The 24,647-nt window shown below is 36.4% G+C and overlaps 1 long non-coding RNA gene across 1 annotated transcript in view; it reads left to right on the forward strand.

Moving 5' to 3' along the window:
* The first annotated feature begins 17,303 nt into the window (after positions 1–17,303).
* Positions 17,304–24,647, forward strand: part of LOC309665639 — a 272,601-nt gene continuing 265,257 nt past the window's right edge. Inside the window, exon 1 of the long non-coding RNA XR_014266603.1 lies at positions 17,304–17,338. This is a non-coding gene — a long non-coding RNA (uncharacterized lncRNA). The remainder of the gene's footprint in view (positions 17,339–24,647) is intronic.

Genomic DNA, 24,647 nt, shown 5'->3' on the forward strand with positions numbered 1-24,647 from the left:
CTTTCTGTCATTATACTGCTCTTTATTATGAAACTTTATATCAGATTTAAGTTTTTAAAACATAACATGTAAAACTAATTTATTTTTAAAATAACTACAGCATTTTCCAACTGAATAATGCTCTATAACATCTTTTCATATTTAACATTCTTTTTCAATCTTTTTAATGATTCCCTTCACATAAATATCTATAAAAACACCTAATTCACTTTATTGTTTCTTAAGAGTCCAAACCCTCACAGTAGTTAAATCTGAGTCAGTCACTTTCCATTATTTTGCAATAGCCAAAAAAACCAAACAAACAGGAAAAGAAAAACCCTCTAGGCTGAAACTTGACTTAAATTTATTTTAGCTGCAAAAGAGCAAAATAAAAATTTCCTTTTTTGTACTGGCAAAATTTTAAAATATCATACAATCAAGTTATCCTTATAGTTTTAAAAACATGATTGTTTTTAATGTTGCAGTAGTTGGATGTTGGGTAGCCCATGGGAACAGGTATCAGGGTAGTGGGGGAGGTGGGCTCTTATTCAGGTCTGTTCAAAGGGGAGTATCCTCTTGAGCCTTGGTTTTCCATCTGTAAAATATGCATAGTGCCTACTCTGACTCTTCACAAAGAAAGAAAAGAAAAATTCTTGATTTTTGGAGCTGTAATAGCCCTGAGAGATCACTTTGTCAATTTTGATGAGAAGACAGAGGCAAAAGTGGGTTGAAAACTTGCTCAAGGGCAAATATCAAGGGAACACATAGAATCACTGTATTTACATTTGGCATTGACAGTGCAAAGCTAATGTTTTTATTTTTATAACCCCAGTGCATCCTGTGTAAACTCATTATAACAGTATGAGCCTTATGGGCCACTTGCATTACAATAATATATTTCCCGGACAGAAATCTGCCGGTACGGAAAATGTCTGCTTTTTAAATGGGATCAATCTCCAACTCCATAAGCTGTCCAATAACTGCATTATCAGTTCCTACATCTTGTCTTCTCTGATAGTTACCAAAAATCTTTGGGTATATTTTTCGTAATATTTATAAGCTGAGTCAGGGCCTGTGAGTTGAAAGCTGAGGCAGGAGTTAGCAAGATGGATGAGACGGGTACTCGGGACTTAACAACCTGACGGCTGAAGGCTGAGATGGGAAAGAGTGGTGTGTTCACTACGTTACAAGTAATTTGCTTCTGAACTCATCCTCTTTTGTTAAAGCCATTCATCTGTGCTCTCCTTCCTAGAGGCACAAGGAAGAATTGGGTGGGTGGGTGCGTGTGGGCATCCTCGATTTCTCACCCTTCTCACACTTAACAGACGTCCTACTGATTCTGTTAAAGATTCTGGAATGTGCCCCCTTGTGTTGTTGATTTTACCACAGTCTTAGTTCAGGTCAACACTTCTGCTTAAATAACTAGTTACTAGATTACAATTAGCCTCTTAACTAGCTCACTGCCCTCACCCAATTGACTCTCCACAAACATCATTATGTTTCTCAGTCACTTAAATGCTTTCAACCTAAAGATAAAGACCGAATTCTTTATTGTGACATTTAAGGCTGATTCCCAGTGCCCGCTCTGGCCTTGCCCTGTGCTCCTGCCCTGCGAGCACTCACACTGCTCTAGTTTACTGGCCTTTGCTGAGTCACCGGCTCTTCCGGTGATGCCCTCCTTGTCCTCCCCCTTTTCTCACATGGCTAATAACAAATTAACCTTTTCTCTCCCTCCTTCTCTCTCTCTCTCCCTCCTTCACTTCTTCATTCCACAAATATTTATTGACACTCTTCTATGTGCCAGTCATTGAAGGTGCATTAGTGAGCAAACCAGGAAAAGCTCTGCCCTCAAAGACCTTACACCCGTGTGTTTGTGTTGGGGGTGACAGAAATTAAGTGTATTACCTAATAAGTAATGCTGTATGTTAGAAGATGATAAGTGTTGTGGAGAAATAGTAAGCTGTAAGTGGAAGGGGAGGATGCAGGGAGAGATGTCATTTTAAATAGAGTGGTCAGAGTAGGTCACACACACAGAAGATGGCATTTCAGCAAAGAATAGGATGAAGTAAGGAAGGGAGCCATTAGGTTATTTGGAGGAAGGATGGCTCAGGCAGAGGAAGCAGCCAGTGCAAAGGCCTGGCATGTTCAAGGAGCAGCAAGAGAGCTAGTGCATCTGGAGCACAGTGAGTGAGGAGGACTCACAGAAGAAGAGGTCAGAGAGGTTCCTGGGGGACCTGACAGCCATCTAGGTAGTGGTAAAGACTTCAGTTTTTATGCTGAGAGAAACTGGGACCCAGTGAAGGCTCTGGAGCTGAAGAGAGACATTATTCGACACATGTTTGAAAGAGAAGAAGTAGGGAGACCGGTAAGAAGGCTACTATAGGGGCTTCCCTAGTGGCGCAGTGGTTAAGAATCCGCCTGCCAATGCAGGGGACACGAGTTTGAGCCCTGGTCCAGGAAGATCCCACATGTCGCGGAGCAACTAAGCCCATGTGCCACGACTACCGAGCCTGCACTCTGGAGCCCGCGAGCCACAACTACTGAGCCCATGTGCCACAACTACTGAAGCTGGCACGCCTAGAGACCGTGCTCCACAACAAGAGAAGCCACTGCGATGAGAAGCCCGTGCACTGCAACGAAGAGTAGCCCCTGCTCGCCGCAACTAGAGAAAGCCTGTGCGCAGCAACGAAGATCCAACGCAGCCAAAAATAAATAAAATAAATAAATTTATATAAAAAAAATAATGCAATAGATAGATGGTGGTAGCCGGGACCAGGTGGCAATAGAGGCTGATGAGGATTGGTCAGATACTGGGAGTGTATATATATTTTTTGCATTTTAAACAATTTTAAACAAAATATCATTGAATAAACTTGACTCTTTTTGGTGTACAGGTCAGTGAATATTAATACCCATACAGATTTAAATAGTTACCACCACATTCAGAATATAGAACAGTTCCTCAAACTCCTAAAACTCTCTCAACCTAACCCTTGGCAAACACTGTTCTCTATCACTATAGTATGGTATTTTCAAGAATGTCATATAAATAGAATCATATAGTAGGTAACATTTTGAGACTGGCTTCTTTCACTTGGTACAATGTCTTTGAGATTAATGCAAGTTGTTGCTTGTGTTCATAGTTTGTTCTTTTTCATTAATTAGTAGTATTCCATTATATGGCTGTACCACAATTTGTTTATCCATTCACCTGGTAAAGGACAGTGGGTTGTTTCCAGTTTGGGGTGATCATGAACACTGCTACTATAAAGTTAGTGTATAGGTGTTTGAATGAACATACATTTTTATTCCTCTGGGATAAATGCTCAATAGTACAAATTCTAGGTCTTATGGTAATTGCATATTTAACTTCATAAGAAACTGCCAGACTATTTTCCAGAGGGATATACCATGTTACAGTACCACTAGCAAAGTAGGAAAGTTCTAGTTGCTTTATATTCTTGTCAGCACCTGGTGCTGTCAGTATTTTTTATTTTAGCCATTCTAATAAGTGCATTAATAGTATTTCATCATGGTTTATATTTGCGCCTCCCTAATTCCCTAATTTGGGAATTAGATGGCTTCACAGGCGAATTCTATCAAACATTTAGAGAAGAGTTAATACCTATCCCTCTGAAACTATTCCAAAAAATTGCAGAAAGAAGGAACACTCCCAGCCTCATTCTATGAGGCCACCATCACCTTGATACCAAAACCAGACAAAGATATCACAAAAAAAGAAAATTACAGGCCAATAACACTGATGAAAATAGATGCAAAAATACTCAACAAAACACTAGCAAACCAAATCCAACAATACATTAAAAGGATCGTCCACCATGATCAAGTGGGATTTATCCCAGGGATGCAAGGATTCTTTAATATTTGCAAATCAATCAGTGTGACATATCACATTAACAAACTGAGGCATAAAAACCATATGATCATCTCAATAGATTCAGAAAAAGCTTTTGACAAAATTCAAAACCCATTTACTATAAAAGCTCTCCAGAAAGTGGGAATAGAGGAAACTTACCTCAACATAATAAAGGTCAAATATGACAAACCCACAGATAACATCATTCTTAATGGTGAAAAGCTGAAAGCATTCCCTCTAAGATCAGGAACCAGGCAAGGATGTCCATTGTCACCACTTTTATTCAACATAGTTTTGGAAGTCCTAGCCATGGCAATCAGAGAACAAAAAGAAATATAAGGAATACAAATTGGAAAAGAAGAAGTAAAATTGTCACTGTTTGCAGATGACATGATACTATACATAGAAAACCCTAAAGAGGCTACCAGAAAACTACTAGAGCTCATTAATGAATTGGATAAAGTTGCAGGATACAAAATTAATATACAGAAATCTCTTGCATCCCTATACACTAAAAACAAAAGATCAGAAAGAGAAATCAAGGAAACAATTCCATTTACCATCTCATCAAAAAGAATAAAATACCTAGGAATAAACCTACTTAAGGAGACAGAAGACCTCTACTCTGAAAACTGTAAGATGCTTATGAAAGAAACAGAAGATGACACAAACAGATGGAGAGATATACCATGTTCTTGGATTGGAAAAATCAATATTGTCAAAATCAGTATACTACCCAAGGCAGTCTACAGATTCAATGCAATTCCTATCAAATTACCAATGGTGTTTTCCCCAGAACTAGAATAAAAAATTCTAAAATTTATATGGAAACACAAAAGACCCCGAATAACCAAAGCAATCCTGAGAAAGAAAAACGGAGCTGCCGGAATCAGACTCCCTGACTTCAGACTATACTACAAAGCTACAGTCATCAAAATAGTATGGTACTGGCCCAAGCCAGAAATACAGGTCAATGGAACAGGATAGACAGTCCAGAGATAAACTCACACACCTATGGTCAACTAATCTATGACAAAGGAGGCAAGAATATACAATGGAGAAAAGATAGTCTCTTCAATAAGTGGTGCTGGGAAAACTGGACAGCTACATGTAAAAAAAATGAAATTAGAACACTCCCTAACACCATACACAAAAATAAACTCGAAATGCATCTAAGACCTAAATGTAAGGCCGGACACTATAAAACTCTTAGAGGAAAACACAGGCAGAACACACTTTGACATAAATTGCAGCAATATCTTTTTTGATCCACCTCCTAAAGTAATGAAAATAAAAACAAATATAAACAAATGGGACCTAATTAAACTTAAAGGCTTCTGCACAGCAAAGGAAACCATAAACAAAACAAAAAGACAACCCACAGAATGGGAGAACATATCTGGCAAAGGAAGCAACCAACAAGGGATTAATCTCCAAAATATACAAACAGCTCATGTGGCTCATATCAAAAAACAAACAACACAATCAAAAAAATGGGCAGAAGATCTAAATAGACACTTCTCCAAAGAAGACATACAGGTGGCCAAAAAGCACATGAAAAGATGCTCAACATCACTAATTATTAGACGAATGCAAATCAAATCTACAATGAGGTATCACCTCATACCGGTCAGAATGGACATCATCAAAAAGCCTACAAACAATAAATGCTGTAGAGGTTGTGAAGAAAAGGGAACCCTCTTACACTGTTGATAGAAATGTAAGTTGGTACAGCCATTATGGAGAATAGTACAGAGGTTCCTTAAAAAAACTAAATATAGAACTACCCTATGATCCAGCAATCCCACTCCTGGGCATATATCCAGAGAAAACTCTAATTCGAAAAGATATATGCACCTCAAAGTTCACAGCAGCACTATTTACAAGAGCCAAGATATGGAAGCAACCTAAATGTCCATCGACAGATGAATGGATAAAGAAGATGTGGTACTTATATACAATGGAATATTACTCAGCCATAAAAAAAACAATGAAATAATGCCATTTGCAGCAACATGGACGGACCTACAGATTATCATAATAAGTGAAGTAAGTCAGACAGAGAAAGATAAATATCATATGATATTGCTTATATGCAGAACCTATTAAAAATGATACAAATGAACTTATTTACAAAACAGAAATAGAGTCACAGATGTAGAAAACAAACTTATGGTTACTGGGGGAAAGAGCGGGAGGGATAAATTGGAAGGTTGGGATTGACATGTATACACTACTGTATATAAAACAGAAAACTAATAAGGACTTACTGTATAGCACAGGGAACTCTACTCAATACTCTGTAATGACCTATATGGGAAAAGAATCTAAAAAAGAGTGGATATATGTATATGTATAACTGATTTACTTTGCTGTACAACAGAAACTAATACAACATTGTAAATCAAGTATACTCCAATAAAAATTTTAAAAAAGAAACTGCCAGACTCTTTTCCAGAGGGGCTGTACCATGTTACAGTCCCACTAGCAAAGTATGAAAGTTCTAGTTGCTTTACATTCTTGTCAGCACCTCGTGCTGTCAGTATTTTTTATTTTGGCCATTCTAATAAGTGTATAACAGTATTTCATCATGGCTTAACATTTGCGCCTCCCAAATTCCCTAATTTGCATTTCCCTGTGCACCTATTAGAATGGCTAATGATGTTGAACATCTTTTCATGTGATTATATGTTATTTATATATCCTCTTTGGTGAAGTTTATAGTCAAGTCTTTTGCTCACTTGAAAAAAAATTGAGTTGCTTGTTGTACTACCATTGAGCTTTGAGAATTCATTACATACTCTGGATACAAGTTGTTGTTTGATATAGTTTTGTAAATATTTTCTCCCAGTCTCCAGCTTGTCTGTTCATTCTGTCAACTTCCACAGAGCAAGCATTTTTTAAAATTAAATTTAAAATTTTGAGATAATTGTAGGTTTATACACAGTTTCAAGAAATAATGCAGAGGAACCCCATATGCCCTTTACTTAGTGTCAGTCAATGGTAACAGCTTGCAAAACTGTTGTACAATATACAGCCAGAATGTTGGTATTGAAATAATCAACACACAGCCATTCCATCACCACAGGCTCTCTCATGTGGCCCTTCTGTAGCCTTACCCACTTCCCTCCCAGTCCTACCTCCTCCTTAACCCTGATGACTGCTAATCTCTTCTCTATTTCCATACATTTTGTTACTTCAAGAATGTTACATAATACAGAATCATACAATACGTAATTGTTAAGATTTACTTTTTGTTCACTCAACATAATTCCCTGGAGATTCATCCAAGTTGTTGTGTGTATCAATAATTTGTTCCTTTTATTGCTGAGTGGTATACTCCATGATATGCATGTACTATAAATTTGTTTAACCATTCACCCACTGAAGGACATCTAAGTTGTTTTCAGTTTTATTATATTATATTATGAACAAAGTTGCTATGCATATTTGTATACAGTTTTTCTGTGATAAGTTTTCATTCCTCTGAGATAAATACCCCCAAGAGTGTAACTGATTGATGACATAGTGGTTGCATATTTACTTTTTTAAGAAACTACCAAACTGCTTTCCAGGATGGCTGTACACTTTATATTTCCACCAGAAATATATGAATGATCTAGTCTCTCTGCATCATTGTCAACAGAGAGTGCTCACTATTTTTCATTTTAGTCATTCTGATAAGTATGTAGTGATATCTCTTGTGGTTTTAATTTGCATTTACTTAATCACTACTGATGCTGTGCTTTTGTTTGCCATCTGTATATCTTTTTTGGTGAAATGTCTATACATGTCTTTTTCCCATTTTCTAATTGGATTGCTTTATTTTTTCTGTTGAGTTTTGAGAGTTCTTTATCTATTCTCAATAGCAGTCTTTTGTCAGATATGTGGTTTGTACATTTGTTGTTTGCATTCTCTTTAATAGGGTCTTTCATAGAACAACATTTAAAAACTTTCCCCCTCCAGCTTTATTGAGATATAACTGACATATAACATTGATAAATTTAAGGTGTACAATGTGATAATTTGATGCATGTACATATTGCAAACATTTTAAACCTTGATGAAGTTTGATTTATCTAATTTTTTTCCCTTATGGATCACGCTTTTTGTGTCACGTCCAAGAGCTCATTGCTTAAACTCTGATCATGAAAAGTATCTTCTAAAATTTTTATAGTTTTACATTTTACATTTATATCTCTGGTGCAGTTTGAGTTAATTTTTGCATATACTATGAAGTTCAGGTTGAGGTTCATTTTTGGGCATATGGATATCCAACTGACCCAACACCATTTGTTGAACACACTATCCTTTCTCCATTGAACTGCCCTGGCAACCTTGTCAAGAATCAGTTGGCCATTTATTGGTGTGGGATCTAGTTCTGCATTCTCTGCTTGGTTGCACTGATCTATGTGTCTGTGATTTATCTCTTCATCAACACTACACTGTCGTAATTACTGTAGCTATATAGTAACTTGTAAAATTGGTTAATATGATTCCCTCAGTTTATTCTTCTTTTTCAAAATTGATTTTGCTGTTCTAGGTCCTCTGCCTTCCCAAAAAACTTTTAGAATAAGCTTTTCTATATCTAAAAAAAATCTTGCTGCAATTTTAACTAGAATTCTATTAAATCCCTAGATTAGTTTGGTAGAGAACTGACATTGTTAGTATATTTATTCTTCCAATCCATGACCACTGTAGGCCTTCTTTGATTTCTTTCATTGGCTTTTTGTAATTGTCATTATACAGGCTCTGTCATATGTTATACTTAGGTATAAATCTAACAAAACATTTTAAATCTAACATTTTTCTTGAAGCTATAATAAACATATATGTATTTAATTTGTCAATACATATATAAATTAAAGTTTTAGTTTCCAATTGTCATTGCTACTAGATAAAATATATTGATTTTTGCCTGTTGATCTCATATCCTGCAACCTTGTTAAAGTCACTTATTAGTTTTAGGAGATGTTTTGTTTTATTTTTAGAATCTTTGGAATTTTCTTATAATCTTCATATATAATCATGTCATCTCAGGATAGAAACAGTTTTATTTCCTCTTCTGTAATGTGTATGCCTTTTATTTATTTTTTTTCTTGCCTTATTACGAGTGGCAGTATGAGTGGTGCTCACTGACATCCTTGCTTTGTTCCTGATCTTGGGGGAAAGTATTCAGTCTTTTACCATTAAATATGATATTAGCTGTAGGTTTTTGTAGATGTCCTTTATCAGGTTGAGGAAATTCCCTTCTAGTCCCTATTTGTTGAAAAATTTTGATCAGAAATTGATGTTGAATTTTGTCAAATGCCTTTTCTGCATCAATTGATATGATTATGTGGGTTTTCTTCTTCGTACTATTGATATGGTAGATCACATTGATTGATTTTAAATATTAAAACTTCAGCCTTGCATTCCCAGTTTAAAATCCACTTGTTCATGCTGCAGTATTCTGTTTACATATCGATAGATTTGATCTGTTAATATTTTCGTGAGGATTTTTGTGTCTGTGTTTATGAGAAGCTAACTTTGGCAAGCCGTTTAATATTTCTGAGTTTCAGTTTCTTCAGTTCTAAAAATTAATTTTGTTGCCCCTACTTATGTCACAGGGTATCTGTAGACGCAAAATAGAGATCAGCTAAATGATAGCATTTTTTAATATGCAAAGTGCTAAAAAAACACAAGGAATGAGGATTGCTACTTTAACCTTTGATTTCCCTCCTCAACTAAATAGCAAGCCACTTTTTGTAGTCTCCTTAGGAGTGGCATTCTTTTTTTTTTGTTGAAAGATCCCTATGGGAGTGATAATCTGTATAAACTTCTCAGCAAATCTGAGATAATTAGGGCAAGTCACCAGGATCTTGGGAAATTGGTATAGAAAGCTTTGGAACTCCTAGGAGACCAGGAATAACATTTCCAAGTAAGGAAAGGACATAGTGGTCCAGGACACCTTTGGAATGTGGTGTCCCTAGTAATGCAGGAAATTTACCTGGAGGTTGTACTGTAGAAAGGCAAAGATGGATGCCTTACTGTGCTACTCTGGCTGACTCTCAGCAGGGAAGAATACAGTGAAATGCATCACTGGGTGGTGTCTCTCAAACACCTCCAGCCCAGCCTCTGTGAACTTGCTTCAAGGCCTTAATCAGGAGGGATTGTAAAAGCTAAAAAGGGCCAGCATTTGAACTGGGCCCATGGAAGAGTTTAATCACTGTGGAAGCATGTACAGGATTTGGGACAGTGATGGGAACTGCTCACACCAAAAAAACCTCTACCTTCCTCCTTTCACCAAAACCAAAACTTTCATGAAAATCAGTACAGACAAATCAACTCCTCTAGGACTTGTACCACCACAGCTAACAGGAGCCTAGTAGCTGCAGCAGCAACCTCAGCTAATGCCCCTCTACAAGCATTTTTTAAAGTGGCAAAATATCTGTTATATTGACCAGTTTGTCAGTTATTATGGTTCTTTCCCCATCTAAAATGATTCTAAATTTATACTCAGAGATCCATGCCAATTCCTTTGTTAATCAGGATGGGAGGACAGGTGTACAATCTTTGCAACATCATTATCCACAGCATCACTGGGAATTTAAAATCAAATGTCACTATAAATAAAAATAACCAATAAAATGATGCAGGAAATAAATTCTTAATCTTGTAGAATAAGGTAAGAGAAGGCACAAACATGTGAAGCTAATTTCTCCACAGGTTTACATGGAGAATGCCCCTCTCTGGATGAAAATCAAAGACTAGTGTTTGTTTCCTAAAGCATACTGGGAAATTGAATTTAATATTATAATTGCTATTGTTTTGGGAAAAATTGTTGTAACTTCTTTTAGCAGCGCTCTCTTGCTAGAAAAAAATTTTTTTATCTTCTTGGTTTCATAAAAAATCCAAAGGTTTTATTAGAGGAGGGAGTTTTGAAAAGAGGATGTGCATTTTATCTAACTTCTCTATTGTTAGCTGGAATCTATATCTATACCTATATTTAGCTATTTTTCTTTTAAAATCTTTCTTGTCCTCTTATGTTTCCCACTTTTTCAATTTTATCTGTTTCTCTTGTACATTGGCAAAACAAACACAACTTTAACAAAATTATCCAAACCATCTCTCTGAGAACCCGGGACCTAATAGTAGAGGCAGTGTGACTGAATTGACTGAGCAGGATTTGATAGAAGAGGGGATGTTTCCAGATTCATTTCTTATGAGAATATCAACCTACGTGGCCATCCAACTGACTAAGAAATATTTTGCTAAAGACTCTTATTTTAAGGTCCCATCTTAATACATAAGCAACTTTGTCATTTTCTGGTTGTTAAGGGCAGTGTGGGTTCTTTAGTACCAAAGGGCTATGGAGGGCTGCATACTCTGATATCCACTCCCTTGCAAAGCAGAGCCATGTTGGAGGAGATCATTGTTTAAGGGAACCAGGTGTGCCAGAGGGAGCCCTTGGGATGTCAGACCTACCACTGAGCTCTTATGAGATGTGAGGGGGTCCAGTTGGCTCCCGACAACTCACAAAGTGCAGATTAAGTAATAGAGGCAGAGTGAGCACTAAATTCCTTCTGTACTTTTCTTTGGAACTACTGGAAATGTGGTAGAATGTGTAAACAAAGTTTTTAAAATACAAGTAAATAGGACAGAGTTCAGAGGAGAACAAAAAAATTGATAAAGGGTTTGTATAAGTCAGCCTCCAGAAAAGGAGGTGCAGCGTATTAAGCATACTCACTTGAGAGGGGAAAAAAAAAAAACTGAAATGAGACATAATAACAGTCTATAAACACATTCAAGGATGTTAAGAGAGATTCCAATTACCCTCATTAGTCAATAATGGGCTTAAACTTTAGAAAAGTCACAAAATGTAAGATATTTGGAAACAATGATCTTTTAGAGACTCAAAGACAGAAAAAAAATCCTGCAGTTCTCCAACTGAGTTAGTTAAATTAGGAGCTACACATTTAGGTTTGTATGTTTTTAACACATGCAAGATGAAGAATATTTAGGTTTATGGCTCAGCGTTAAATTACCTATTTGCATAAATAGACATTGTGTTGATGAAAACTACAGTTTGGAGGAAGGAGAAATACAAACTCATCATCCACAGAGATGATTTAAAATCTTAGAATCATAGAAAGCAGGAGAATTAAAACAGGACCTAAGCATATTGAATATTAGTACAAACTAATCAAAAAGAAGGTTAAGAAACTAAGCAGCATGGAAACCATTATGATACTGAGAGTTCCCGTAAAGGACAAGAGAAGTTTATTCACTGTAGAGAAGAAAAACCCCTGTAAATTCATTAAGGCAGTTAAAAGTTACAGATGCAAGAATCTTAGACTTTTGCAAGAGTTCTTAAGCCCTATAATGGCTGTGAAAACCACGCTGAGAAAGTGACACTAATCGTCTACAGTAGTCTAGATTGTAGGGAAAGTCAAGAAAGATGAATAAACCACAGTGTACTGCTGAAATGAATCCTAGAAGCTGAGCAGAAAGTGGGTCAAAAAATTGAACTTGACAGATGTTTCAATCAGATTGGAAGTATCTAAACAAGTGCAAAATGGAACCATAAAGAAAATCACAAAAGAAAAGCTAAAAATCAAAAGGTTTTGAAAACCTACAGGATGCTATAGAAAGGAAAGGATATTAATACAGACTATTACAAAGGACGAGTCTGCAGAGCTGACCAAGATTACAAAGAAAATCTCTCTGGAGTGATAATGGTGAAAAGGGACACAAAGATTCAAGGATATGGGCTCAGGGTATATAGTCAGGGGACTTTGAGTAAGCTCACCACATGCAGGGAATTAAAGAGAGGGTGGTTGACAGAAAAGAATAAAACGTTATTAGGGAATGTGTCTCTTTGTGCCAAGTGCTATCTTCTGAATCCAAACAAGTGGATGAGTGAAGGGAAAATTTGCAGTTGGATGAAGAGCCTGTAAAAGGCACATGCCTGAATCACAGAAATCAGACCCTGGCAAATGCCTGTTGGGTGACAGAGTTCACCTGCTATCTCATTGCACTGTCACTCCCAGCATGTGGTTGGCAAATGCTGTGTCCAGTCAGGTTCCAGGCTAGCAGAACAGAGTCTTGTGCACAGCAGGCAACCTTTCAATTACTATATAAAAAAAGGGACGTTAATACTCATGTATTAACCATTTTTGACAGACAGAATAGAAGTTTAGGCCCTTTGGAATATCAGTAGAGAGTCTCTAAGGAAAGTGCTCGGGGAGACAGTGTACACTCACTATAACTGGAAGTGAAAACAAACAAAAGGCCAGGAACAGAGGAGGATACCTGAGGGAGTGGTCAGAACTAAAGGACTGGTGACTTCATAGGTGTCTCGGTGAAACTATAAGTGGGCAGATATTTAGTATAGTGGAAACAACTCCATCAACATTGACAACTAACTTGAATGAAAGACTCACCCTAAAGCAAAATAAAATCTAATCTGGAATTAGATGAGTCCTCTAGTCCATGCATATTTAATGTTGTTAAAGAGGAGGTAACATGATATAGTGTTTATTTAAAATGACAGTGGGGTGGGATCATGATGTGTACTTGTGGAATTTTAGTTCTGTTCTAGAAACTACTCCCCCTCCCCCCTCCCCCCAAGGTACAAAATAGATCCTCTTCTATTTTGCACAGGGAGAACACAGAGGGAAGTGGTTACAGCAGTGCTCTGAGCAAAGTTAAGGCAAAAAATAAGAGAGCAGGCATTCCTAGCCTCTTATGTAACCACAACAAAATTTTCCTGAGGAAGTTGGGAAGAAGCAAACATACTTAAAATACTATTAATAGATAATATAATCCCTGTTTCAAGGGAACTTGGAGCAACTGCAGCTTCAATGACTGAGCAAACCCACCAATAGTTACAAGAGCCCTGATATAAGAAAGAAAGCAGCAGAACCAGAGGAAAAGAGAACCCAGATCCCAGGGTCTCCCATTAACCACTCCTAGCTAAGAGTTTTACAACTTCCTCGGCGGATAGGAGCACTGGAATCATCAGAATCTCATTTGAAGTAAAGCGTCTGAAAATAATTATTCATAAATACATGTGTATATACATATATTGTATACATATTTATAGCATATGCATAGTTATTATTCCTTAGGATAGGCACTTTTGTTGTCTTCATAGCAAAGTCATCTATTGCTGAAAATAAATATCTGAACTGAGCAAACTCTGATTATAGCAGCTAAAATTCTATGTAGAGGTGGAAAAGCTTAGGACTCTATTAGAACTACAGGTTGTACTGTGACAAACTGTGACTAAATTCACAATCTTGTCAGTGGGAGAATTTTTTAAGCAAATGACAGCATTGGTTTCTTGGGACATTAGTTTTACTTTTATCTGTATTAAAAATCATCTGAAGTTAATTTAGAGATGTGAAATTTCTCCAGTCAGAATAGAGCTTGGAGTAGAACTCTTCTGTTGGTCATATCCCTACATATTTATGTTGCTAGATCTCATTGACCATTATTGGCCACATCTCTCATGGAGACATGAGCTGGTGGTGCAGCCAATCATCTTAAGTCATGTGATCACAGACTTTATTCTTAGCTATACTCCATACTTGCTATGTAATAGGTGAAAAAGTATCTAAATGTGTGCCTTGGTTTACGTATTTGTTAACTAGACGTAAGAAACTAGATATTTCCCAGCCTTGGAAAGCTGAAGTGAAGGCTAATGGGCAAATATAAAGCACTTTAAAACATAACAACTATATTGATAACAGAAACAACAACGTGCCAAAGATAAAAACAAAACCAAGGAGTACTGTAGCACTCTATTTACAAAACTACAATAGAGAGGAAAACTTCATTTTTGTTCCTTTAAGTCGGGAGGAGGATTTCATCCTTAAAACTATGGATGTTTTCCCTGAGATAATGTCCCATGACTTGCAGGTTTAAAGATTTTCTAAATTATTATATTAGCAATAGTAACTAAAACTGATCAAAGTCTGATCTTGGCAAATTAGGTGATTCTACATGTATCTGTTGAATATTTTTCAGAACTGGCAATTCAGCAGCACTTAAAAAATTGTGCCATCGAAAATTTGTCATATCACCAGTTGATTTCTGATTTCATAATAAATGATTATAATTTACCTGGTCTCTTTAACACTTTTGCTAATGTTATAGCAAATATTGTTGATATAGGAGTCATAAAAACATAATGAAAACATCATGATTTAATTTTCTTTGATTTTCTTCACTTGTATATAGTATTTTATCAACCTTAGGTTTCTAGATGTAGTCATACCAATTATACATAAATATTATAAGTATCAGGTAACAGAATCTAACTGGTTTCCCTGACTGATAAACCCATCCTCAGTTGGGAAATAGATTTCTAACATTAATAATAATATAAGCCTCATATGATCTGATTAGTTGACAATTCTGATCTTAAATATTCTGTCAGATTAAGCCATAGTATTATTTATGTCCATTCAACAAACTTTGCATTTTATTAGTTTTCCCATTTATAAAGTCTTCTAGAATTTGTAAAAAGGTGATAGGGAAAAACATTTTCTCACAAGGAATCAAAACATTAATTAATTAATGTCTTATTTTGTTCCCAGAAAACTTGAGGATCACAAAGATAGATACAGCAAGATAACACAATTTAGTGAGAAATCCACAATGAAAAGAAAAGACAGGACCAGCTAATGAGCCCAGGAATGAACTAGAAACTGAAACATGCACTGTTGAGCCCTATTTTATTGTGAAAGATGGGTTTCAAATTAGGTTCCATGCTTTTTAATGGCCAATGCAAAGAAGGAATGCCCTCAGTTATGTGCACCTCAGGGTCTTTATGATAAATGTAAATACACTGTCTCAGAGAAGCACAACTATTTCACATACTAAGACTAGAAAGAAGTTTCTAAAAGAGTCTGCGTAGAAATTGTCCTGACCAACATGCTTACATCAATCTCAGGAATAAGTTTCCTAGAACTGTTCCTTAAAGCACCCAATGGAATCAATTTAGCAAATATACAGGAGATGAGGAATGGGGGTTAGTTTACTGGGATCTACTTCCTTGGTGCTCTGAAGGTTCACAAAAATAACTGCTACATAAACATGAGGATATGAACTCTTACTAATGAAAGCCTCATAAAATAATAGTATCAACTTCCTATGCATATGAGTTCTATTTAATATTCATTTTAAAATGGGAAGTGTTATCATTGTGCCTCTTCTTGAAAAGCTCAAATATGAGTTTTTGGCTTTTCCATATGGTATCTGCTTTTAAAGAATTGTTTATAAACAAAGGGAAGAGTTTAACAGGAGCATATTCTTTTTTTTTTTAACATCTTTATTGGCGTATACCTGCTTTACAATGGTGTGTTAGTTTCTGCTTTATAACAAAGTGAATCAGTTATACATATACATATATCCCCATATCTCTTCCCTCTTGCATCTCCCTCCCTCCCACCCTCCCTATCCCACCCCTCTAGGTGGTCACAAAGCACCGAGCTGATCTCCCTGTGCTATGCGGCTGCTTCCCACTAGCTATCTATTTTACATTTGGTAGTGTATATATGTCCATGCCACTCTCTCACTTTGTCCCATCTTACCCTTCCCCCTCCCCGTATCCTCAAGTCCATTCTCTAGTAGGTCTGTGTCTTTATTCCCGTCTTGCTCCTAGGTACTTCATGACCATTTTTTGGGTTGTTTTTTAGATTCCATATACATGTGTTAGCATACGGTATGTGTTTTTCTCTTTCTGACTTACTTCACTCTGTATGACAGACTCTAAGTCCATCCACCTCACTACAAATAACTCAATTTCGTTTCTTTTTATGGCTGAGTAATAATCCATTGTATATATGTGCCACATCTTCTTTATCCATTCATCTGCTGATGGACACTTAGGTTGCTTCCATGTCCTGGCTATTGTAAATGGAGCTGCAATGAACATTGTGGTACATGACTCTTTTTGAATTATGGTTTTCTCAGGGTATATGCCCAGTTGTGCGATTGCTGGGTCATATGGTAGTTCTATTTTTAGTTTTTTAAGGAACCTCCATACTGTTCTCCATAGACGCTGTATCAATTTACATTCCCACCAACAGTGCAAGAGGGTTCCCTTTTCTCCACACCCTCTCCAGCATTTATTGTTTGTAGATTATTTGCTGATGGCCATTCAGACCAATGTGAGATGATATCGCATTGTAGTTTTGATTTGCATCCCTCTAATGATTAATGATGTTGAGCATTCTTTCATGTGCTTTTTGGCAATCTGTATATCTTCTTTGGAGAAATGTCTATTTGGTCTTCTGCCCATATTTAGATTGGGTTGTTTGTTTTATGACAAAAAACATGAGCTGCTTGTAAATTTTGGAGATTAATCCTTTGTCAGTTGCTTCGTTTGCAAATATTTTCTCCCATTCTGAGGGCTGTCTTTTCGTCTTGTGTATGGTTTCCTTTGCTGTGCAAAAGCTTTTAAGTTTCATTAGGTCCCATTTGTTTATTTTTGTTTTTATTTTCATTTCTCTAGGAGATGGGTCAAAAAGGATCTTGCTGTGATGTATGTCATAGAGTGTTCTGCCTATGTTTTCCTCTAAGAGTTTGATAGTGTCTGGCCTTAAATTTTGGTCTTTAATCCTTTTTGAGTTTATTTTTGTGTATGGTGTTAGGGAGTGTTCTAATTTCACTCTTTTACATGTAGCTGTCCAGTTTCCCCAGCACCACTTATTGAACAGGCGGCCTTTACTCCACTGTACATTCTTGCCTCCTTTATCAAAGATAAGGTGATCATATGTGTGTGGGTTTATCTCTGGGCTTTCTATCCTGTTCCATTGATCTATATTTCTGTTTTTGTGCCAGTACCATACTATCTTGATTACTGTAGCTTTGTAGTATAGTCTGAAGTCCTTGCCGCCCCCAGGAGCATATTCTTTATTATTGTCCCAGAAGAGATAATTACAGAAGTTTAGATGTGTGACTGCATATGGATTTTAAATAAATTATTATGACATTAACAAAAAAAAGAATTGTTTATAAATGCCTTAAAAAATAAACAGCACAAAGTTCTTATGACTCTCCCTGATTTAAAAACATCCCATTTTCCTGAGCACTGGAGCCTATGGGCTCTTTGGTATGGCTAATAGCAGACTCTGGGAGGGCTTACACCAAGGAATACTTCTCAGAACTTCTGCTGCCAGTGTCCTTGTCCCCACAGTGAGGCAGAGCCACCCCCCACCTCTGCAGGAGACCCTCCAACACTAGAAGGATAAGAAAATCCTTCTAGGATAAGAAAATTAAACATTCAATGTGAAAAAGGCAGACAGCAGAAGCAAGAAGAACTACAATCCTGCAGTCTGTGGAATGAAAACCACATTCACAGAAAGATAGACAAAATGAAAAGACAGAGGACTATGTACCAGATGAAGGAACAAGATAAAACCCCAGAAAAACAACTAAATGAAGTGGAGATAGGCAACCTTCCAGAAACAGAATTCAGAATAATGATAGTGAAGATGATCCAGAACCTCGGAAAAAGAATGGAGGCAAACATCAAGAAGATGCAAGAAATGTTTAACAAAGACCCAGAAAAATTAAAGAACAAACATCTAGAAGAATTAAAGAACAAACAACAGAGATGAACAATACAATAACTGAAATGAAAAATACACTAGAAGGAATCAATAGCAGAATAACTGAGGGAGAAGACCAGATAAGTGAGCTGGAAGACAGAATGGTGGAATTCACTGCCACAGAAGAGAATAAAGAAAAAAGAATGAAAAGAAATGAAGACAGCCTACGAGACCTGTGGGACAACATTAAACGCAACAACATTCACATTATAGGGGTCCCAGAAGGAGAAGAGAGAGAGAAATGACCCGAGAAAATATTTGAAGAGATTATAGTCAAAAACTTTGCTAACATGGGAAAGGAAATAGCCACCCAAGTCCAGGAAGCGCAGAGACTCCCAGGCAGGATAAACCCAAGGAGAAACACGCCAAGACACATAGTAATCAAACTGACAAAAATTAAAGACAAAGAAAAATTATTCAAAGCAACAAGGGAAAAATGACAAGTAACATACAAGGGAACTCGCATAAGGTTAACAGCTGATTTCTCAGCAGAAACTCCACAGGCTAGAAGGGAGTGGCATGATATATTTAAAGTGATGAAAGGGAAGAACCTACAACCAAGATTACTCTACCCAGCAAGGATCTCATTCAGATTCGATGGAGACATCAAAAGCTTTACAGACAAGCAAAAGCTAAGAGAATTCAGCACCACCTAAGCAGCTCTACAACAAATGCAAAAGGAACTTCTCTAAGTGGGAAACACAAGAGAAGAAAAGGATCTACAAAAACAGACCCAAAACAACTAAGAAAATGGCAATAGGAACATACATATTGATAATTACCTTAAATGTGAATGGATTAAATGCTCCAACTAGAAGACACAGGCTTGCTGAATGGATACAGAAACAAGACCCATGTATATGCTGTCTACAAGAGACCCACTTCAGACCTAGGTACACATACAGACTGGAAGCGAGGGGATGGAAAAAGATAATCCATGCATATGGAAATCAAAAGAAAGCTGGAGTAGCCATACTCATATCAGATAAAATAGACTTTAAAATAAACAATGTTACAAGAGACAAGGAAGGACACTACATAACGATCAAGGGATCAATCCAAGAAGAAGATATAACAATTTTAAATATATACGCACCCAACACAGGAGCACCTCAATACAGAAGGTGAATGGTAACAGCTATAGAAGAGGAAATTGACAGTAACACAATTAATAGTGGGGGACTTTAACACCTCACTTACACCAATGGACAGATCATCCAGCCAGAAAATTAATACGGAAACACAAGCTATAAATGACACAATAGACCAGATAGATTTAATTGACATTTAACTGACATTCCATCCAAAAACAGCAGATTACACTTTCTTCTCAAATGCACATGCAACATTCTCCAGGAAAGATCACACCTTGGGTCACAAATCAAGTCTCGGTAAATTTAAGAAAACTGAAATCATATCAAGCACCTTTTCCAACCACAACGCTATGAGATTAGAAATAAATTACAGGGAAAAAAATGTAAAAAACACATACACATGGAGGCTAAACAATACGTTACTAAATAACCAAGAGATCACTGGAGAAATCAAAGAAGAAATCAAAAAATACCTAGAGACAAATGGCAATGAAAACATGATGATCCAAAACCTATGGGGTGCAGCAAAAGCAGTTCCAAGAGGGAAGTTTATAGCAATAAAATCCTACCTTAAGAAACAAGAAAAATCTCAAATAAACAACCTAAACTTACACCTGAAGGAACTAGAGAAAGAAGAACAAACAAAACCCAAAGTTAGTAGAAGGAAAGAAATAATAAAGATCAGAGCAGAAATAAGTGAAATAGAAACAAAGAAAACAGTAGCAAAGATAAATAAAACTAAAAGCTGGTTCTTTGACAAGATAAACAAAATTGATAAACCTTTAGCCAGACTCATCAAGAAAAAGAGGGAGCGGACTCAAATCAATAAAATTAGAAATGAAAGAGAAGTTACAACGGACACTACAGAAATATGAAGCATCATAAGAGACGACTACAAGCAACTCTATGCCAATAAAATGGACAACCTGGAAGAAATGGACAAATTCTTAGAAAGGTATAACCTGCCAAGACTGAACCAGGACGAAATAGAAAATATGAACAGACCAATCACAAGTAATGAAATTGAAACTGTGATTAAAAATCTTCCAACAAACAAAAGTCCAGGACCAGATGGCTTCACAGGTGAATTCTATCAAACATTTAGAGAAGAGCTAACACCCATCCTTCTCAAATTCTTCCAAAAAATTGTAGAGGAAGGAACACTCCCTAACTCATTCTATGAGGCCACCATCACCCTGATACCAAAACCAGACAAAGATACTGCAAAAAAAAAAAAAGTTACAGACCAATATCACTGATGAATATAGATGCAAAAATACTCAACAAAATACAGAAACAGAATCCAACAACACGTTAAAAGGATCATACACCATGATCAAATGGGATTTATCCCAGGGATGCAAGGATTCTTCAGTATATGCAAATCAATCAATGTGATACACCACATTAACAAATTGAAGAATAAAAACCATATGATCATCTCAACAGATGCAGAAAAAGCTTTTGACAAAATTCAACACCCATTTATGGTAAAAACTCTCCAGAAAGTGGGCATAGAAGTAACCTACCTCAACATAATAAAGGCCATATACAACAAAACCACAGCAAACATCATTCTCAATGGTGAAAAACTGAAAGCATTTCCTCTAAGATCAGTAACAAGAGAAGGATGTCCACTCTCGCCACTATTATTCAACATAGTTTTGGGAAGTCCTAGCCATGGCAATCAGAGAAGAAGAAGAAATAAAAGGAATACAAATTGGAAAAGAAGAAGTAAGACTGTCACTGTTTGCGGATGATATGATACTATAAACAGATAATCCTAAAGATGCCACCAGAAAACTATTAGAGCTAATCAATGTATTTGGTAAAGTTGCAGGATACAAAATTAATGCACAGAAATCTCCTGTATTCCTATACACTAATGATGAAATATCTGAAAGAGAAATTAAGGGAACACTCCCATTTACCATTGCAACAAAAAGAATAAAATACCTAAGAATAAACCTACCTAAGGAGGTGAAAGACCTGTACTCAGAAAACTATAAGACACTGATGAAAGAAATCAAAGATGACACAAACAGATGGAGAGATATACCATGTTCTTGGATTGGAAGAATCAATATTGTGAAAATGACTATACTACCCAAAGCAATCTACAGATTCAATGCAATCCCTATCAAATTACCAATGGCATTTTTTACAGAACTAGAACAAAAAATCTTAAAATTTATATGGAGACACAGAAGACCCTGAATAGCCAAAGCAATCTTGCGGGAAAAAAATGGAGCTGGAGGAATCAGACCCCCTGACTTCAGACTATACTAAAAAGCTACAGTAATGAAGATAATATGCTACTGGCACAAAAACAGAAATACAGATCAATGGAACAGGATAGAAAGCCCAGAGATAAACCCATGCACCTATGGTCACCTAATCTATGACAAAGGAGGCAAGGATATACAATGGAGAAAAGACACTCTCTTCAACAAGTGGTGCTGGGAAAACCGGACAGCCACATGTAAAAGAATGAAATTAGAACACTCCTGAACACCATACACAAAAATAAACTCAAAATGGATTAAAGACATAATGTAAGACCGGACACTATAAAACTCTTAGAGGAAAACATAGGAAGAACACTCTTTGACATAAATCACAGCAAGATCTTTTTTGACCCACCTCCTAGAGTAATGGAAATAAAAACAAAAATAAACAAATGGGACCTAATTAAACTTAAAAGCTTTTGCACAGCAAAGGAAACTATAAACAAGATGAAAAGAAAACTATAAACAAGATGAAAAGAAAACAACCCAGTCAAGAAATGGGCAGAAGACCTAAATAGACATGTGTCCAAAGAAGACATACAGATGGCTAAGAGGCACACGAAAAGCTGCTCAACGTCACTAATTATTAGAGAAAATCAAATCAAAATTACAATTAGGTATCACCTCACACCAGTTAGAATGGGCATCATCAGAAAATCTATAAACAACAAATGCTGGAGAGGGTGTGAAGAAAAGGGAACCCTCTTGCACTGTTGGTGGGAATATAAATTGATACAGCCACTATGGAGAACAGTATGGAGTTTCCTTAAAAAACTAAAAACAGAATTACCATATGATCCAGCAATCCCACTACTGGGCATATACCCAGAGAAAACCATAATTCAAAAGGACATATGCACCCCAATGTTCACTGCAGCACTCTTTACAAGAGCCAGGTCATGGAAGCAACCTAAATGCCCACTGACAGACGAATGGATAAAGAAGATGTGGTACATAGATACAATGGACTATTACTCAGACATAAAGAGGAATGAAATTGGGTCATTTGTAGAGACGTGGATGGACCTAGAGACTGTCATGTAGAGTGAAGTAAGTCAGAAATAGAAAAACAAATATCATGTATTAATGCATATGTGTGGAATCTAAAAAAATGGTACAGATGAACCGGTTTGCAAGGCAGAAATAGAGACACAGATGTAGAGAACAAACATGTGGACACCAAGGGGGGAAAGCAGGGGGAGGGTTGTGGTGGTGGTGGGATGAATTGGGAGATTGGGATTGACATGTATACACTGATATGTATAAAACAGATAGCTAATAAGAACCTGCTGTATAAAAAATAAATAAATTAAATTAAATTAAAATAAAAACATCCCATTTTCCTAAATGTAAGGAGAGTAGGATTAAGTTAAATAATCTTTAAGGTTTTTTACTTTAAATATTTAATGACTTCAATATATGTCATGGTGCCACTTTCTTTTTCTTTTCTTTCTTTCTTTCTTTTAAAGCAAAGAATTGTTCTTATTTTCTCAGAAGCCTCAAAAGGCAAAGGAAAAATCAGTGTATTAATCCCTACAATGGATTCCAATGTCATCCTAGTTTCAGAAGGTGTCCAGTTACAGAGAAATATTTTAGTAATCGTAAGGTTCAGACAGACCTTACGTGACCCTACTCATTCCTGACCAGCAAAGAGTTTTTGTTTAATTTCGAAAGAAACCAGACAAACTCTGCAAGGTTACTTGTAATCATGACACCATTCTTAGAATTGCCATGTGCTGGGAACATGCCTTCTCGCTTCCTCCTTCTATCTACAGTATAAATCTGAAGGACTTTGTTATGGCTCTTATACTTGGCACATCTCAGGCCTATTTAGAACATCAACACCATCAATCACAAAATATGGGGCCGACCAGCTGGATGAACCCTGGCTATCATGCAGGGTTATTTGTCATCTGGGCATGTCTGTTTGGTATATAACACTCCTTCAGTCCCAGAACAATTTTCCCCCTCCAAAAATATTCTCTTTCATTCAGGAAACACGTGATTAATAAAGGACAAGGGTTTAAAGCTGGAGGTCAAGGCTAAAAGTCTTAACCAAACAAGTGCATTGCTTACTAACGTTTGCATCAGCAGTCAAAAATTCCCTTGAAGAGCCCCCGCACTGAAGAAACACAGTCTTAAATGCCATAAATTTCTAGGGACTCCAGCAGCTATATTCATCTTGAGGGATTTATTGTAAAATAATGTTGCACATCTGAAAAATGTTTTGCTGCAGAATAATAACACTGCATCAAGCATTTAAAAGGCCCAAACATTTACAATTTAATATAAAAAATTAAGGTTGAAAAGACATAGTTTAACCGATACGATATGCAAAGGAAGTTTGTACTATAACAGTAGAACAATTTGCATTAAAAATAAATTGTTTTCTAAGATGTCTATTTATACTAAAATGGATTTAAAAGCAACACTCTTTCCTTCATATTTTTTGTCTTATTTATATGTCAGTCTACAATACTTTATGGTACTTTTCCATTAGACAGTTTTTCTTTTATCCTTGTTTTCCCTTCTTCCACCAAAAGAACCTTGTTACTTGTTTATAGAATATTGGGTTTTCTTCTTTCTAGGCAATTGTTACAGTTCCACTCTGTCTTAATATTTATTTGATATTTATGAATTGTTTCTGTGTGTGTGATGACATTAAAAAAGCAAATTTTAATAACAAAAATGAAAAAATTGTTGGTTAAGCCTTAAAATTATCCTAATGTTGACTTAAGTGGAATCAACTCCATTTCTCAATATGGAAAAATGGATTAAACAATGTTTATTTCCCCGCTATTCTAAA

The sequence above is a fragment of the Balaenoptera physalus genome, assembly GCF_965194825.1.
Source record: "Balaenoptera physalus genome assembly, chromosome: 8".
Lineage (NCBI taxonomy): Eukaryota > Metazoa > Chordata > Mammalia > Artiodactyla > Balaenopteridae > Balaenoptera > Balaenoptera physalus.